At 45.7% G+C, this 18095-nt stretch overlaps 1 protein-coding gene across 4 annotated transcripts in view; it reads left to right on the forward strand.

The window, feature by feature from the left end:
* The window catches only part of SPR (G protein-coupled sex peptide receptor), a 352892-nt gene that overhangs the window by 139563 nt on the left and 195234 nt on the right, over positions 1-18095 (forward strand). The gene's annotated exons all lie outside the window — the stretch shown is intronic.

An 18095-nucleotide genomic window follows, 5' to 3' on the forward strand; every position in this document is an offset into this window, starting at 1 on the left:
AAGTACCTCGGCGTGACCATCACCTCAAATCTTAGCTGGGCAAAACATATTGACAACATTGTCGCGAAGGGAAACAAGCGATTAGGCTACATTAGGCGCGTCCTAAAACAGGCTTCTACGGACACAAAACTGACAGCGTACAAGATGCTTGTACGGCCTTTACTTGATTACGCATGCGAAATATGGGACCCATATCACAAAAAGTCTGTCTCTAAGCTTGAGCAGATACAGAGACGGGCGCTACGCTTCATTTTCTCCCGGTATCGACGATTGGATTCAGTGACACCCATTTATGCCCAAGCAGATGTGCCTCTTCTTTCCCACAGACGAAAAGAAAAACGACTAACTCTGTTTTATTGTGTAATAAATGGTTTAGTCTTGGTTAAGAAAGAACAATACATTAACGAAGCAAAGACACGCGTCACTCGTAATAAACATAATAAACGCGTCCAGGTAGAAAATTTTTTTAAAGACTGTTTTAAATACTCTTTTTTTCCTGCCACATCGTCCGATTGGAACAGCCTTCCTAACCACGTTGTGAATGCCCAATTCCGAGAGCAATTTGCTACCCTCATGTGCAAATATTTAACGCAGGAGAGCACATAATTTGTACATTACATTGACTGTATTTTATGAACTGTGTATGACTGTACTGGCTGTTTTATCGTACGGGCCTGCGTTTATAAATTTTGATGTCGTACTCACTCCTATTTTAGTCCAGCTGGACTGATAGCATGTACAAATAATGTTTATTCTCAACTGCGAATGTAAACTCTATATAGCACTTGGATTCCTGCAACACAAAGACGAGCTTTCTGGAGCGCCTTGGAACACGCGTGAATGTACAGTGAATATTTCCACAGCCCAATAGAATTAACTCGTGATTAAATTGAATCCTTTCATATTTTCCTAAATGCGTGTTGGCAGAATTCTCTCGCAATCGCGTGGAGAGCAGTGAAAATGCAAGCAAGCAGGATTACGAAATTTAGACATTAACAGCGTTCGCGACAGTTCCTGTTCTTTCATCATATTCTTTTGGTTTCGTTCATCATGTCCGTTTTCGCCAGGAGTGCTTTTTGAAACCCAAATTGGTGCCTCATTATTTAATTACATACACACACGAAGCAAACGGACTACGCCGGCACACACACAGGAACCGCTGTGAGCGTGCGGTACATTGTGCATAGCTGCGTGCCCTCAGCCTGGTGCGTGCCTATATTTTACTACTCTAGTATCTACACAGCTAGATCTTTTTTGTTGTCAATCCCTACGAAGCATTCAGGGGCTTCATTAAGAAAGCAATTAGACGCGCTCTCTGTCCTCCTTCCCCCTCTCCCCCATCACCGCCCTTTTTGTGCGAGAAGTCTTCTTTCGGTGGCCCGTTCACTTTTCTTTTGGAATGAATAAGAGGGCCCAAGGAACGGCAATTCTCTCACTGCCCCTTATTTGAGAATCCCCCTTTTTTATTCAGTACTTCTAGTTTACATTACGTAATGCTATCTAACGTGAGGAAGACATCTCCACTAACCTTGGACTTGACGGTATCGCCCCATCGGCTGCTTAGTGGCGGCCTTCTGGTTCACTACGATCTTGTTTTTAATAAAAAATTGTACAATTAGTTTTCAATTGATGGCAGTCACAGTGATTGTGGCTGAGTTAAGATCTGATAGCCCAGCTTGCCACTCATAGCGAAAGGAAGTAAGTGATTCACTGCTTCCAATGAGCTTCAGAAACGCTCTCATTTAGATGAATTGTGCGTAAAGCATGTTGTGTTTGCTTTCCCATCTGTTGCTCAAACGCGCAATTGCGTCCACTCGAAAGGACAAAACTGCGCCTTAAATTGATGGCTTCCGGACTGTTGGCTGTTTCTAGTTACGCGACACGGTGCAGAAACATGAATGAAGGAACTATCCGGAATCACTACGCAAATTTTTATCGCCGCCATCAGTATTTTCATCGTCATCAGATGTGGTGAGTATCCGGAATCGAAAAAATGTATACCAATGACTTTCAGTTAAGCCGGTATTATGTACAGACCCGCCCTGCCCCTGATGCCTAAAGCACCGCTTCCACATTTATCATATCTGTGAACCATATCTGTGAATCAAGGTGATGGCTGGCGAATGCATAAAACAGCTGCTGAGTCTAAGTAACGTTGAACAGTGGCCTATAACAACGAAAAAGAGAAATATTCACCAGGAGAAATGCTTTTAACTGAAGAACAGTGTCAGCGCTCTTATGCTCAGTGGTTCAGTGGTTCTCGAGTGAAGTTCTTTCAAATGTGGTTCTTTCACTGTACACCCCCATCTCTACAGCAGAAGTCGTGAATGCTTTTCAAAAAATGACCGGAAACACAACAACGGACTGGGATCTCATTCAGAACTAACTTCTGCGGAACATCTATGGCACGCTTACATTCAATCACTCACTGTCCATTCAACCAGCACTCTTCGACTGGCATCCTGCGTTCTTAATGGAAGCAAGAAGGAATGTTCGTGACCCGGAAACCAAGCAAACCGCCCATCTCCACAACCTAAGCCCCACATCCCTTGCATCATCTCTCCACAAGCTATTTGAAAATGTCATACTAAACCATCTGCAGCTTTATCTGAAAAAGATAGGGGACTGCATTGACATGCAGTTTGGCTTACTTTAACACTTCTCTGCACCAGACAATGCCCTAGAACTTAAGAAAGATGTCCTTTTGGTAATATTGCCATACAAAGCCGAAGCTATTTTGGCACTTGACCTTGAAGGTATGAAGGTTTTATTTCTATAGAATTGCAGCACATGTATTAAAAGAATTTAGAAATGAGGTCATGGCTGACATTGTCCAGAGCACGCTCGACAATGTCCGCAATGAACTTAGCCCCACGAACCTCGCCACCGCGTTTTGCTAAGAGCCAACCTATAACTACACTCAACTATTCCTCCAAGACCGCACGCCAGCCACTGCCCCACTCCGCACCCACACTCTCCCCTCGCCCCACGAGGTGCACCAAAAGGGTCCACAATCTCGCCGACTGTACTCAGCAGTGCCATGCGGAAGCTTGCCGCTAAGCTCGAACAAGGAATCCCGGGCGTCAAACATGCGCTGTACGCAGACGAAATCACGACCTGGGCCACTTCAGACTGACGGCGCCATGCACACAAGATGCCCTAGAAGGTGCAACCGATACTGTCCAGTACTACACACGCATATGGGGACGCAGTTGCTCTGCAGACACTCTGGAGCTGCTTATCTTCATCATCACCATCATCCTCAGTACACCCACTGCAAGGTAATGGTCTCCTCCATATCTCTTCAATTAACCCTGGTCTGAGCCAGTTGCGGAGGCCCTATCCTCGTGAACTGCTTATTATAATTATCACACCTAACTTTGTGCCGCCCCCTGATACCCTACCATTCTCTTGGAAACCACTCTGCTGCCCTTAACGACCATCGGTCATCTTGCCTTACACTACATGCCCTGGCCAAGCCCATTTCTTCATCTTGATTTCGACTTGGACATCCTTAACGGGCGCTTGTTCCCTGAATAACTGTACCTTCTTCCAAAGGAGGAGGCCACCATCTGGCGTAGACTACAGACAAACACCCTCTCCAACCTACACATACTCAGCAAAATGTTCCCATCACAATACAGGGCCACCTGCCCGTGGCGCGGAGCCACACCCACACTTTATCACATTACTTGGGAGTGCGAACGCAACAAAGCATTCCACAAACACGAACACCCGAGTGCGGAGCAATGGGAGAGCCGTCTCACCAGCAGCGAGCTCACGGCCCAACGGGCCTTAGTGAGGCACGCGGGCGATGCAGCACGGCTCAGTGGAGCCCTGGAATAGGGGCCCACCCATACTGAAGAGAAGACTTCGATCGCCAGCGCCAAGAACGAAGATGACGGAGCTTTCGAAACCGCGGATCTCTTGACTGTATCAATAAATGTTTTCACTCACTCACTCACCTTCTTTATGTATCTTAACGTTACACCTATCATTTTTTCTTTCCGTAGCTCGCTGCGCTGTCCATAACTTCAATAGAACGCTTTTCCTTACCATCCACGCTTCTATCCCATCTGTGAGTACAGGCGAGATACAGGTGTTGTACAGTTTTCTCGTGAGGGATATCGGTAACTTGCCATTCTCGATCTGAAAGAAACTGCCAAATGCGCTCCACTAAATTCTTATTCTTCTAGTTATTTCACTCTCGTGATCTCATCGCGATCCCATTTCACTCTCGTGATCTTGTAGAGGCTGTATATATAGGGGTTTATTATAATCTCCGCATCTCTCTATCACCTGATTCATGATGTGAATATGGTCTATTGTCGAGTATTGTCCACCAGCTGCTTTACCCCTCTGCATTACTCCTAAGTATTTCTTTACTTCCCCTTTCGGCGCTAGGGGCACGTCCTATTGCTATTTGATAATTCCCGTCTCATTTACGTCCTTATTACATTCGCTACTGTATATATTTGCTAAGAACGCTTACCTCCGTTCTGTAGAGAACGATCAATTCCGTCCATAGTAAACCTCATTATATCGGTTACCTCGCGCTTGTTAATTAACTTTTATAGCACTTGTAGTTCTATAATGCCTGCGGGGTTTGATGCGCTCATGCTTTGGCGGTTTTTAATCATATCTTTCGTTTGCTGAATGATCTTGCTGGTATCCTGTCGATCCATCCTACCGTCTACTTGGGCTGTGAAAGAAAGGTGTGAGATCATTGTTGATTGCTTGAATGTTAAGGTCACCGTCCTTAGATAAAGCCGAATGTCTGTTCTAAAGCGATATCCTGAATTCGTGTACTTTACCTCTTACCGCTAACTCGTAATTTGCTTACACCTCACTAGCTTCTTGCGTTTTCTCTTCATGTCCAGGCTAATTCGATACCTTACCATCATGTGGTTTCTTGAGCGCACCTCTCCCAAGACCTTCACATCCTGCATGATGCCAGGGTGGGCGCATAGAATGAAGTCTGACTCATCTTTAGCCTCATCATTGGGCTCTTCTACGTTGATTTCAAGTTCTCTCGCTTGCGGAAAAAGGTACTCATGGTCCGCAAATTATTTCTCCCTGCGGCTCTACTAATAACTCCCCCCTGCTATTCCTAGAGCCTATGCAATAGTCGCCTACTGATTGGTCTCCAGCCTGCTTCTTTCCTACCTTGGCATTGTCATCCATCAGTAGAGTACACCGTGCTTTTACTTTGCTCATAGCCGATTCTACTTCCTCGTAGAAGTTTTCGACTACTAATAATCAAGGCTGAATGTAGGCGGGTAGGTCTGCACCACCCTCAGTTTCTACGTCTTATTAAGCCTTTTAGAGTAAATGCGACCCTCTCGTTAATACTATAAAATTGCTCTATGTTGCCAGCTATATGGCAATTGATGAGGAATCGAACAGCTAGCTCTCTTCTGTCCGCTAATCCACGAAAGCACAGTACGTGCCTGCCCTTTCGCACTCTATACGCCTCACCTCTCCTCCTACGATTACTAAGCCCTATGATATCTCATTTAATACCTGCTGGTTCCTCAAACAGCACTGCAAGACAAGCCTCACTGGATAAGGTTGTAGCGTTAAACGTTTACAAGTTCAGTTTCCAATGGCGACATCTCCGGAGCCAGAGATTCTTAGCCCCCTTCGTCGCAGTGGCACTACGGCGGGCGTCATTTACAACGTCGACGGGGCCATCCGCCGGACGTGGATTAGAATGATCTAAGCGGTCTTGTGAAACGTGAAAAGCATCGGTACATTTCTCGGTCGTGAGCGACGATTCAGCGTGATCGAAGAAGGGTTCAGAAGCAATAAATCAGACAGTGTTCTTTGAGGAAACGCAGGGGCTTGGACAGAGCAGGCCTTTCTTCAAAGTTTTCGGCTTTATTCCGTTATAACACCGAGAAAAGATAGCTGATGAGATAAAAAAGAAGAATGTGTGAGCTTCTCAAAAGATAATCCATTACGCTGTGTTGGGATTTCGGCAGACACGCATCGAAAACTTCACGAAGCGCTCAGAAAGGGACGAGGCCTCGAGTTGAAAATATCTTCCGGTTGATGCTAGTCTGGCGTGACGTAGGTGTCCGAAGCTGTCAATCTTCATGTTTTGCTGGTGCCTTCTCTGGGCTTCGGGTTTGTTTTTACATACACTGCTGCAAGTTCAGTCATCGAATAGGTGGCGGCGGGGAACACGGAACAACTGGATTCGTACCACGGCAAGCAAAAGCATTCTATCGTATAAACTTGGCACTCGCCGATTAGGTTTTCCCGTGTCGAAACTGCGAGCGTGGGCGCCCCGAGATGCTAGAAAAAAACAAAAAACGTAGAGCGCGTTCTTGCTGTTCATTCCGGAAAAAAAAGAGAAAGGCATAAAGCGTGCTGCTGTGCACGGGCAGCCGTTAGAACGCACACGCGACGTGGGAAATAAAGTGCGGACCTTATCGAAATTTCGGTTTTCTATGAAAGGAACAAGCCGTTTTTCTCTACGACCGAGGCTGCCGCCTGTGCTGTTTGCGACGCCCAGCGCAGTTTTTCATTCGTTTCTGGTGGGTGGATTTCAAGCCGAAGAAGGCTGAACTATACGCGCGGTAAAATTTGCCATCTGCCGACCAACGCTTTGCGCTTGCCAACTTTCTTCTTTCATTCTTACGATCTCCCCAACGCCGTAAAAGAAAATGGCCAGCGTTTGTTTTAAAGCAGCGCTCTTGGTGTTTAGCGCGGGTGTTTTCCTAGTGGCCGTGCGCTTGCGTCTGTGCTTGTGTGAGCAGTAAGGGAACGCATTTCGAGCGGGACAATTCCAGAGAAAGGTGAACGCCAGGCGATCTTTTTTAGGTGCTTAAAAATGCTCGATTCTGCCGCAAGATTCTCGTTTCTGTGAACGCGCAGCATTGTGGAGGCGCGATGTTGGAGGGAGGAAGACGAAAGTGAGTGGCAGAGCTGAGGCTGCACCGCTTTCGCAATCTTTCCGAATAGATTAGAACAGAAACGCCAGCCTTACAAAGTTTCAAGCCGGACACAAGGAAAAAAATCTTGCACCCCAGCGTTTTCTTTTTCAGTAATTTTATTTCCTGTCAAAAAGTGCTGCAAATAAGAACACGGCGTTTTTGTGACCGTATTTTCTTTACTTCGAGCCTAACTACACAGTCTAACATAGCTGGCCGTGTTGAGAAGAGTGGTGGAGTTTGGCGTTGCAGTTAAGAACAGCGTCGCCGTGATTTGCCTCCAGCGAGTAAGCAGCTTGCGCGCGGAAAGCGAAGGCAAAACTTCCCACGTGGCTGTGCCGGGGCACGCCTTTCGAGCACGCTCGGACAGGTCCCTGGCGACCTGCCGTCCGTGCTTTGCTTACGCAGCGCGCAACCGATTGAGAGCAACGGGAAGTCATGGAGATGGAGTGCCTGCTCCGCGGTGCACGATTGTGCTTTATTTCTTGACGGTACGTAAGTGCATTATCCACGTGGACGTTGTGCAGCTCTGGCCGCTGTGGTGCTGTTTCTTTTTAATCACCTGCTATCTTGGCATGCATGCATCTTGTTACCGAAACAGGCTGCTCACCTGAACTTGAGAAAAGAAAAGAAGAAAATGAAAGTCGCTGGAAAGGACAGAAAGATGCAGCCTCGTGAAATCATTGAGGCAGCCAAGATACCAAAGTTTAAAGAACAGTGCATAAGCAAACCTCCAGAACTTGCCTACCTGTGTTACGCGATTCCAGATTTTAGTCTTTCAACCTAGCTTTATTATGTCTTTTGCAATATTTGCCATATTTTCTTCAAATATTATACCCACCACAAGTTATTCACTTGGCTTTTACTCATTGCCTCTTTTACGATTATAGCTTTTTGGCACGATGGTTGGTGGCCTTTTACGTATTCTATCGTTTATAGCTTTTAAGATTATGTCTTTCATTGTTATCACCATGAATTTTTGCCATGTTTCTTGTTGGCCATTCATGTTAGCAACGCTTGATTTTCACCGTTTTGTATCATAAAAAAGAGTAACTTTGCACATTTTGCGGGATAGTACCGTTCTTTATTGTTATGCAAAAAAAAAAAAGAAACCCTACCTGTCACGTCGTATGTCCTGACACATTTATAATATCAAAATGTTTCTTACCTAGCTTTCGACGTCCCGGGTCTGGACTAGAGACTGTATGAATACGTTGTCCCAGTTCCTTCTGAATTGAAAGTCGTTAGTTCAGCGTTTCCGTCCACGTCGTCCTTCTACTTGTCCGTCGTCTTTTTGCGCTGATTCATCGAAGGTAACGGCATTAAGAGCAATGTAGAAAAAACGCAAGCAACTGGGGACCACTATTCAACGCCTTCCAAAATTACTGTCTCTTTTCAGCGCTCTTCGGAAACACTACAGTTTCTTCTGTGTTTCATGTCATAGCTATTAAAAAAAAGACAAGATGCCGCTAGTTTCCTTAGCACCACGTAATATTGGGGAACGATAAAGAGGCACTGAAGAAACGTGGCCTGCTGGGCCAGCTGGTGCACGGTTACTGAACAAACCAGCAGTAAAGGACGCTTTCACAAGATAAAGGAGCACGACGTTGGAGTACGTAGGCTTCTGCATTCTTAGACCCGCCGCTTAGATACTAGTCCCCTCACAGCGGCCGAGATGCTGGGTCCTTGGACTAATCCCTCACTGCGGAGGACAGCTGTGACGACGCTTTTGCAATTCCTGATAGACTCCGGATTGAGTTCAAGGCTGGGAACTTACAGAGTGTGTCCCGTGCACCCTATTACTTACGGACCATGAACATGCGGAAAACCAACTACGCTCCTCTTCTGCCTTTCTATCCCCTTTTCACGTATAGAGCAGCATACTGGGCATCGCCTAGTTAACTTCTCTGCTTTTCCACTCATAATTCTCTCTATCTCTCTATTCTTTGTATAGGAAAGTGAAAAATGGAATAGGTACAAATCGTTGATGCTGTTAATGGTTCCCTCTTCTTAATCTATTACTCCACTTATGATGACGTTGTCATATACATTTACTTGTACGAAATCTACTTCCGGGTTTGTTATTCTGTGAAGCGTGACGGCTAAGTAGTGCCCTGGGACGCCCAGATGAAAAATAAAAACAAGTTCAGGAATTTTGATGTTTCAAGGAATATGAAGTTTGGAACGAGCAGCGAAGGGAGAGGAACGGACAGGAGAGAAGACGAAGTTCGCTATGCCTGAACCATGCAGAAGGATACTGACATCGCTGACTTCAGTGACGGTATCAACTCGATCAATTTTTGCCGAATACAGCCCGTCGTGGGAATGTCTCATTTCAACAGAGACCAGCACCGATCAGAACTACGACCAAGGGTGCAGACTTCTACCTGGTGCCCAGCCACACTCTTCCGTTTGGGTACCATTGAGGAGACCGGCCCATTCAGAGGTCCAGTCGAAGGCAGTTCCGAATACCATAAAACGCAAAAAAATAAAAAAGACAAACCACCTCACCTGTCATCTTTTACCATACACAGCTGCATGCCAACCGAGGGCTTCCAATCTCAGACGGCAACGCACAAGAAGCGACCGATATCGCAATCCGCGACACCACCACCCGATACTGCAAGGTTTAATTTCACATGCTCGAACTCCAACCGTTGAAAGCGGCAGTCTATATCACATGCTGCAGTTTAATAGCGCTCGTGTGGGAGCGTTGCTTGCGTGAGTCTACAACCATGCTGGTTCACTGATTCACCTGACACATGCAGCGTTAATGTTTTCTTTTTTCTCTCCTTATCCCTCGTCATGAGAACTTGCGGAGTGTCCTACTGTACTTGCTCTCTTACTCGTATTAGTTGGTGTCCTTAATATTCAACCGGAACAGGGCGCAAAGTATGGAAATGGCAATTTTCCAACATTTGTCATTTTTGCCGTTCTAAGTTGCTTACGCATTTAGTCCCAACTCTTTATGCTGCACAGATCCTTTACCCGAAGAGTTCGTAGGAACGAAACTCAATGACACGAAGAAGGAATACATTCTGATTGCACATTCTGCAGTGTTTACAAACATGTATATACAACTTTTTCGAGCAGCAGACTTCCAGACCATTCAAAAGTAAGGTTCTTTACAAAAGTTTGTTATAATTACCGGTCCGCTCTAGTCATTCAGAGAATTTGACAATGTTCGTTGACCCTCATTGAACTTAATGTCGCGTCCACAGCTGTGGACATTTTATGAGCCTGACATAAGTTCGCACGTTTCAAGAAGGAACAGCTCTGCATGAGTGACAGCCAATTATTGGAGCTTGTTGGACGTGGCCACATCAGCAGGTAGACGACAGTGTTATAGTCTGCTCATGGGACCTGCAAACAAACTCATCACGTCAATCGCGTCTATCACTTGATTGGGGGTCGGCACGTGATTATTAGGTGTGCCTCAATCATCAGCCAGGACTTCCTTGCTCCCAGATATCTTCGTCATGTCCTGATTTTCTAAAATTTCAGTTGGTTCGTCGGTCCTGCATTTGTACTTATGCAGTCACCAAAGATGACGTCTGGTTAGAGTGTGTCAAGGTAACAAATATTTTCTCAGCTAAACTTTTTGGCCCGATACAGAGGATGTTGGGGATTTCACGTAATATTTGGGATTTATTCCTCTTTAGATGCTGCCGTGAGTGCAACGGTCTCGCCTGTGCTATATTTTTGCTTCATTCTTGTAAATGATAAATAATGTTTTGCAAATGCAGTTTGGATCGTACTACATTAGTTACGCAAAGATTAGTGTATAAATACTACAAACTCAAGGAGTTGATATTATTCGAATCAATATTTGCTGGCAAATTCGAAGAATTTTTGACATCCGGTTACGTAAACTTGCTGTCGACTGTTTTATTTATCATAACTTTCCTTTGAACTATATGTATTTTCTTCAATAATAGTCATACTTACGCCATTGTATTTTGATTTCAATGGAAAGAAATGTGTTATCATGGTAAGTGTTAGCATGGCTACTAGAGAGCAACTTATTCGGCGATAAATGCTTACGCTGCCTTTGTGCAAAATCGTACTGAGATTTCTCTAAAAGAAAGGTATCCTTAGTTCCGTGTTGAAGCTATGCTACCGACACGCAAACACAAATCACTCCCTAGTTCAAACAGGGCACGATTCTTCCCAGAACTTCCATCACCACAGCCGCTTCGAGCCCTCCAGGCTTCCAAAAGGAAATATACGCGTAGGACCTGCCTTTTGCCTTCGATATTTGGCATTTTTATCTGCAGATAGCCTTGTTTTCAGGCAGCTTACATTTGCTTCTACGCGTATGAACATTCCTTTCCCACACCGCTGGTTTACCCCGCCGGACGCAAAAGAGACCCGAAGAAGAAATACACAGAGGGGCTACAGACGGCTTCGCAGCGTCAAACAACAAGCCCAGTCGGCGAAACCCCGGATGTGTTTGGTGTCTCTGACGATGTCACTGTAGCCGCAGGCATCCACCGCAAATTGGCTTCTGCGGTTGCGTACACGGCGAGCGAGGGACCGTGACTTTGGCGTGAGCGCATCTATCCGAAGCTCAGTGAGACGCGAACGGGCGGTGTGGGGGAGGTCAGACTCGCAGTGCTGTCGGCACCACGATGGAAGGCGGCAGCCTTGCGCCTTCCCACCTCGTCGATCGCTGTCACAGTAAGGCCGCCCATGTGTGTACCAATCTTGCTGCTCGCAGCTGCGAGGTTTTCTCTAGTAAGCGTCATGGAGGCCCTTAATGGGGAGCTCTGAGCTTCGAATAGCGCAACCACCTCCACCCCTCGGCTTCTTTGCACTAAACCTTCTCGCTAGTTCCGCGCTTCTGCAAGGATCTGAGCATACGTGCGGATATTGAGAGGCGCGACAACACGACCGCTGTTGTTGCACTTGTGTTGTCGTTTCCTTCCATCGTCCTTGTCTTGTTTGCGCTGTTTTTGGAATGAATACATACCAACTCGCCCAGGTTTCTACTTTGAGCTCTGCTTTTGTTCTTAGAATCTGCGTTTAATACAGGTCTGCTTTTAATTGTACCGAGTTACAAGAATTAAAGCGAATTTCTCTGGGAGGCAAGCGCGTAGTAGCCATTTCGTTTTGTCATATATATTACGCTTCGCAGTTCCTTTCAAATGAAGGAAGGGTGCGTCATGGAGAGATGCCGCATTATATTTCTTTTAGATTTCGATTATCTAAATTTAGGTTGGACTAGAAAAAGAATTGAGAAGGGAGTAGGCTTGGGCAGGTTGCTAATTAATTATAACACGGGAAGCATAACGCGGTAAGAACGAAGGACGAATACGAGACGGGGGACAAGCGCTAACTTTCAACACAGCGGATTTATTGCAGACCGGAAGCATATACGCGAATCTGATATAGCTGACGGAGGAGACATGGAAAATATAACAAAAGCCCCACATGCCACCATGCCATGAAATCGAGCTCTTTCCTTGATTATGCCACAGACGGCCTGCTGACGCATTGATCTCCTGCCCGTGCTATCTCACACGCTTCCCTGATTTCTCTAGTCAGGTTGTTGCGGTGCTGGTACAAAATGACGGTCTTATCCAGCAAGGAATAACGAGGTGATTTTGCGTCACATTTTTTACAATGCGCTGCCAGGTGGCCATCTGTCGTGGTGTTGCCCACTTAATTGTTGTGCTCTTGGTGGCACATATTCAAACACCTCCCCGTTCGCCCTATGTAGTGCCTACCACTTGAAAGTGGAATTTTGTAAACGACCTCCTTCCTCTCTGTGTTTAATTCTGCACTGATATTACCGCTTTCCAGTAGGGCAGCTTTTTTTTGCACACACTCAAAATCTTTTTCGGCGCCGTGAATGCCACTTCTACGCCAGAACGTTGCCCTGCCTTCCTAAGATTGTGGGGAACCTTATGCTGGTAGTAAATCACGGTTACCTTTTCTTCCTTCCTTCTTTCTTCAGTTTCCTTCTCTCCTCTACTCTATCTTCGTCGCTCATCTGTGACGCAACTTTTCTTTCGCGATGCAGGCCTTCGGCGACTGAAACAATAGTATGCATGGGATAACCCGCCGCTTCCAAACGCTCTATACCTGCTTTTGTGCGCTTTCTTCAACGGCTTGTTCGCATGACTTGAAGAAAGCGCTCGACGAGAAGGAAAGAGCAATGCTTCTCTTTACCAGCTTTTTGAGTGCGTGGAGCTGTACTGCAAAGGAGGCTTGTCAGGTCTAGGCCCATACATCCAGCAGGCATGATCGTGGTCGAAACGCAGCCGCAGATCTGCAAACCTAATGCTGACCTGCGTAGGCAACACATGAGTAAAAGTAAGAGGCCTAAAATCAGCGTAGCGCACGATCCCATCCAGACACTCTGCTTTTTCAGGTAAATTCGAATGTGAAAGACAACAAAGGAGGATGACAAATACAAAGATAAAAGCTCTAAAAAGCCTGCCGCACTCATTCCACGGGCGTTATGGAAATCGACGGAACCACACGCGTCAATTACAGCCTCGACGTAGAACAGCAGACCACCATGCGGCAATACATAAAACAAATCTTTGATATCAATACAAAGGCTCTGATATGTTTGTGGTCAGTAGATCTGAAAAAAGTCAATAAGGGCAGAAGAATCTTTAGAATCTTCACGTTCTGTGGCCGTCTGTGGCATTTTAAAAGAAAGAACTCGATTTTATGGCATGACAACATGTGACAGTTCAGTTGTGCTTTTTTCATCTCTTTTCCGTGAGCTGTATCAGTTCCGCGCATATATGCCCCCGGTCTGCAATAAATCCGCTGCGTTGAAAGTTAGCGCATGCGCCCCCAGTCCCGTATTCGTCCGTCGCTCTTCCCACGCTATACTTCCCGAGTTGCAATGAATTAGCAACTTGCCCAAGCCTACTCCCTTCTCAATTCTATTTCAAGTACGACCTAAATCTGAAAATAGAGAATTAACTAAGCGCACAAGTTAAGGGTTACTTCTCGCATTTGTATATCGCTATGTGCACATGTGCAGCATGAGAATGCAGTTTCCGCTCAGCCCGGCTAGGTATTCCGAGAAAGGCGCCCTGCGGAGCGTGGCCGCCCACGCGGGCCGATGCACGCTGGGCAGCCTGTGCGTCGCAAGAGCAAGCCATGGGCGCTTTGAAGCCTGCAATCTTTTATTTTCTCTGAGCATTCGATGTGGGTGCCCACTGAGGACATAAAGATTAAGCGGTCACCATGAGGACAACCGTAATTCCCGAGAATGCAATAGGCAGCACAGATGAGCAAGGACACGCGGTCCGCGGAGAAGCGCATGCCTTTCGATGCGAGGAATGAGGAGAAATCAGGGGAGAGAGTATGGCAAACGTGGCCATAAACGAAGAAAGGACTGTACGTCGTGCTGGCGATGGGAACAGGGGCCACTGACCCGACATGGTATAACGAAGAGGAAGGAAGAGGCGGTAAGAAGCAGCGCGACGTCAAGGGGGCGCAAGAGTCTCAAGCAGCAGCGTCTCGAACAACAGATCGAAGAAGTAAGAGTGAGGAGGACTACTTGCAGTCCTGTAGCGGGCGCGTGGGTGTGAAGGTGTTTTGTCTCTGTTATGGGGAATGGCTGAGGAGCCGACGCGAGAAGAGAAGATGAAGTAGAGAGGGGAGAAACCGAGCTCCGCACCAAGATACGCGCCCGGTATAATACGTCTGAAGGCCGGTGATCAAGATGTGATCTACGCCACAGTAACTCGGAGGGGGGCCCTCTCGGCTCGCAGCAATGTATCACTTTAGCGCTCATTCCAGCACGCGGCCGGGGTTAAGACAGTCCGCTGGGCTCATCCCCCCCCCCCCCTCCCCCTCCGCCTACCCCAGTTCTTCTCTAGACGTGCTTTGTGAACGGCGGATGCGACCGCCCATCAGAAGGGTCTCTCTCTTTCGTGGGAGAAGATTGTCTTTGTTCTAACAAAAGGCGTCGGCGCTAGACATCGTCTGACACGCGCAAAAGTGGGGCGCGAAGAGCGTACGTGTTCGGGATCATATTTGCTTCATTTATCTCAGACATGTAGAGAAGTGTTAGACGAACACTGAAGTATTGCAGACATGAAATGTGCGCCAATTAAAAAAAAACAAAAATACTTGCAGACAATAGAAACAAACGCTGTACGTAGCCAGGATATAAAATGTGCTTGCTGAATTGGCACTGCTATATTGCGCCTTCCGAGTTTGGAGGGGGTTGGTTAAGTAGCTATAATTTGAAAGCTGTGTTCGTGCATAATTCTGACGATTTTAGATGTATGCTGGTTTTCTGACATGAATGGCTCACACAAAATTCAATGCAGGGTGGTCACTTACAAGCTGCTCATAAATCACCTTCGTTTCTCGTTTATTTGGTGTTGAATGCACACCGCAATGCCATAAAAATATTACAACGTATGAATTCTCATAATTGCGCTGCTTGCAAGGACGGCGTTTAATTACCTGTCAACGAGTTAAAATATTATTCGCGCGTTTACTCGCTTCACTGAGTCATTAGATGCCGACCTAATAAATGCCGCTGGACATGTTAGCCAGTATGCCTGCCCGACATGCTGAAAAACATTCCAGACATGAATAATGAAGTTTGCCACAGTCACGCAGGTTGCATGCACATACACTACACACAAATTCAGTGTGTGCACTGTGAAAAATTAAATGTTCTCAGTGGCCTGAGGTTAACGCTTCGTTCGGACTCACTGGCAGGCATTTTGTACGAATAGATAATCAATCAATCAATCAATCAATCAATCAATCAATCAATCAATCAATCAATCTTTATTTTTTCGGTGCCCAGGAACAACCCAAAGGTCTTGGTGCTGGTACACCATTCACACGCACAAAATGTACATTTATTTCACTACAAAGGAAGACACTCAGGGGAGGTAATGCAGCAGTCAAGGCGATAGAAAAAAAAGACACATAAACTAGGCGCGACAGCAAGCATGAAACAAAAAAGCGAGAACAAGGAAACAGCGAGAACAGCGGTAAATGAAAACAGCTAGAACAGGCAACAGACATACAAATAACTAATAAAACAATAAACAAAGAGAATGAACACAAGAACGACCGATAACAGCCAAGTACAGCATATATCAAAATACAAACAAGAATAAAGCCAATACTAATATGAACGAATAAGAGATCTCTGAAATACAAGCTAGAAATACAATCATACACAATAAGAAATGTAATTAGTGAACGCGTTACAGACAACCAGGCGTGAGTACACAGTATTAAAGAAATAATATTAATGAAAACAAGTACACGTGATGTACAATTAAGGAGAGAAAAAAACAATATAATACCGGTGCAAACGCACAAGTGTAGTAAAGACAAAATGCATGAAAGGGGAAGTTATGTATGAGAAAAAGAGTGCTCAAAGTGGAACGTCACGGACATTCAATATAAAGGAAGGGAGAGAATTTTCGAATATATCAAGGTGAGGACAAAGAGAATTAAACAACTTTTGCATTCTGTCCAGAGGGGAGAGGGAGTGCAGGAGCGCAGAAACTTGAAATGGTCTGAATTCCCTTATGCTCTTTCGCGGTACACGCAAAAGGATACGCGCTAGGAGCTGAGGGCATAGAATGTGACCATGAAGAAGTTTATACAAAAAAATTATATCTGCCCTCACGCGACGGCAGCTAAGAGAAGGAAGCTGCAGAGAGTTACTCCGTCTGGGATGAGAGCTAGAAGTTTTGCAAGAAAACCGATGTTGAAATATGCGTAAAAACTTTATCTGAACTCTGTCGATTTTTTCACAGTTAGACTGGCAAGTGCCGCTCCAAACAACAGACGCATATTCCAAAAGCGGCAAGCATATGGAGAGGTAGAGCTTTAAGAAAGGGAGTTGGGATCGAAACTCTCTCGAAAGCCTGCAGATGAAGCCGAGTGTACGCATAGCCCGTAGAGCAATGCGTTTTGTATGAGAGGAGAAGCTGAGGCTACGGTCGAAAAGTACGCCGAGGTCATTAATTTCATCAACCCTGGGCAGCGGCCTACCATTCACAGAATAAGAGTAGAGAAGACTGTGCGTTTTACGCGTAAATGAGACAACCTTGGTTTTAGATGAATTGAGAGTGAGCCCATTCTTCAAGCACCAATCAGAGAAGGCGGATATGTCCGATTGCAATGACAAGCAATCATGAAGAGTATGTATTGCCTTGAACATTTTTATATCGTCCGCATAAAGGAGAAACGAGGAGTTTTTGACCACGGAGGAAACGTCATTGATAAAAACAGAGAACAGAAGCGGGCCTAATACCGAGCCCTGAGGAACTCCGCTGGTTGGAGTGTAAACAAATGAGGTCTGTCCATTTACACTGACAAAGCAGGACCGATCAAAAAGATAGTTGCGTAAGAGGGCTACAATTGAAACGTCGATCTCAAGCAGCAGAAGCTTTTGAAGAAGTAATGAGTGAGTAACAACGTCGAAAGCTTTGCTCAAATCACAGTACACAGCGTCTACCTGACTCCTCTGAAGGACATCAGCTGATGTATACGTCATAAAATTCACAAGGTTAGTTGTAGTAGAACGACCTTTTATGAAACCATGCTGATTATGTATGATTACATGTTTGAGGTGGAAGGAAAGTACTTTGTGCAAAGCTAATTCAAAAAGCTTAGAGGTTGCACAAAGAAGAGAAATGGGGCGGTAGTTCGAAACATCAGATTTGTTTCCTGATTTGAAGACAGGGAAAACACGCGCCGTTTTCCACACGCGGGGAAAGGCAGAATTTTTCAAACAGTTATTAAATATCGTGGTTAAAACAGGGACGAAGGTACTATTGAAGGCTTTTATTATGGCGGCTGGAATGCCATCAGGTCCAGGGGACAAAGATGGTTTCAAACACTAAAGACTCTCACTTACTAACTTCTCGTCAAGAAGAACGGAATTAGGTGCGCCAGCTGGAAGGCATACGGAATCGCAACGTGGAGATTTGTACACGGAGGAAAAGTGTTGAGCAAAGCCGTCAGCGACGTTCCGAATTTCATTCCCATGAGAGTCAACTAAGTGAATATGACTATCAGATTTATTCGAGCGTTTGCGAAGGTATCTCCAGAATTCAGTAGGACGATTAGAGGCACTATTCTCTAAATATTCAAGATAGGACTCATGATCACGCTTGTACAGGCGTTTGCAAAGGGAACGCA

Source organism: Amblyomma americanum, chromosome 6, assembly GCF_052857255.1.
Source record: "Amblyomma americanum isolate KBUSLIRL-KWMA chromosome 6, ASM5285725v1, whole genome shotgun sequence".
NCBI lineage: Eukaryota > Metazoa > Arthropoda > Arachnida > Ixodida > Ixodidae > Amblyomma > Amblyomma americanum.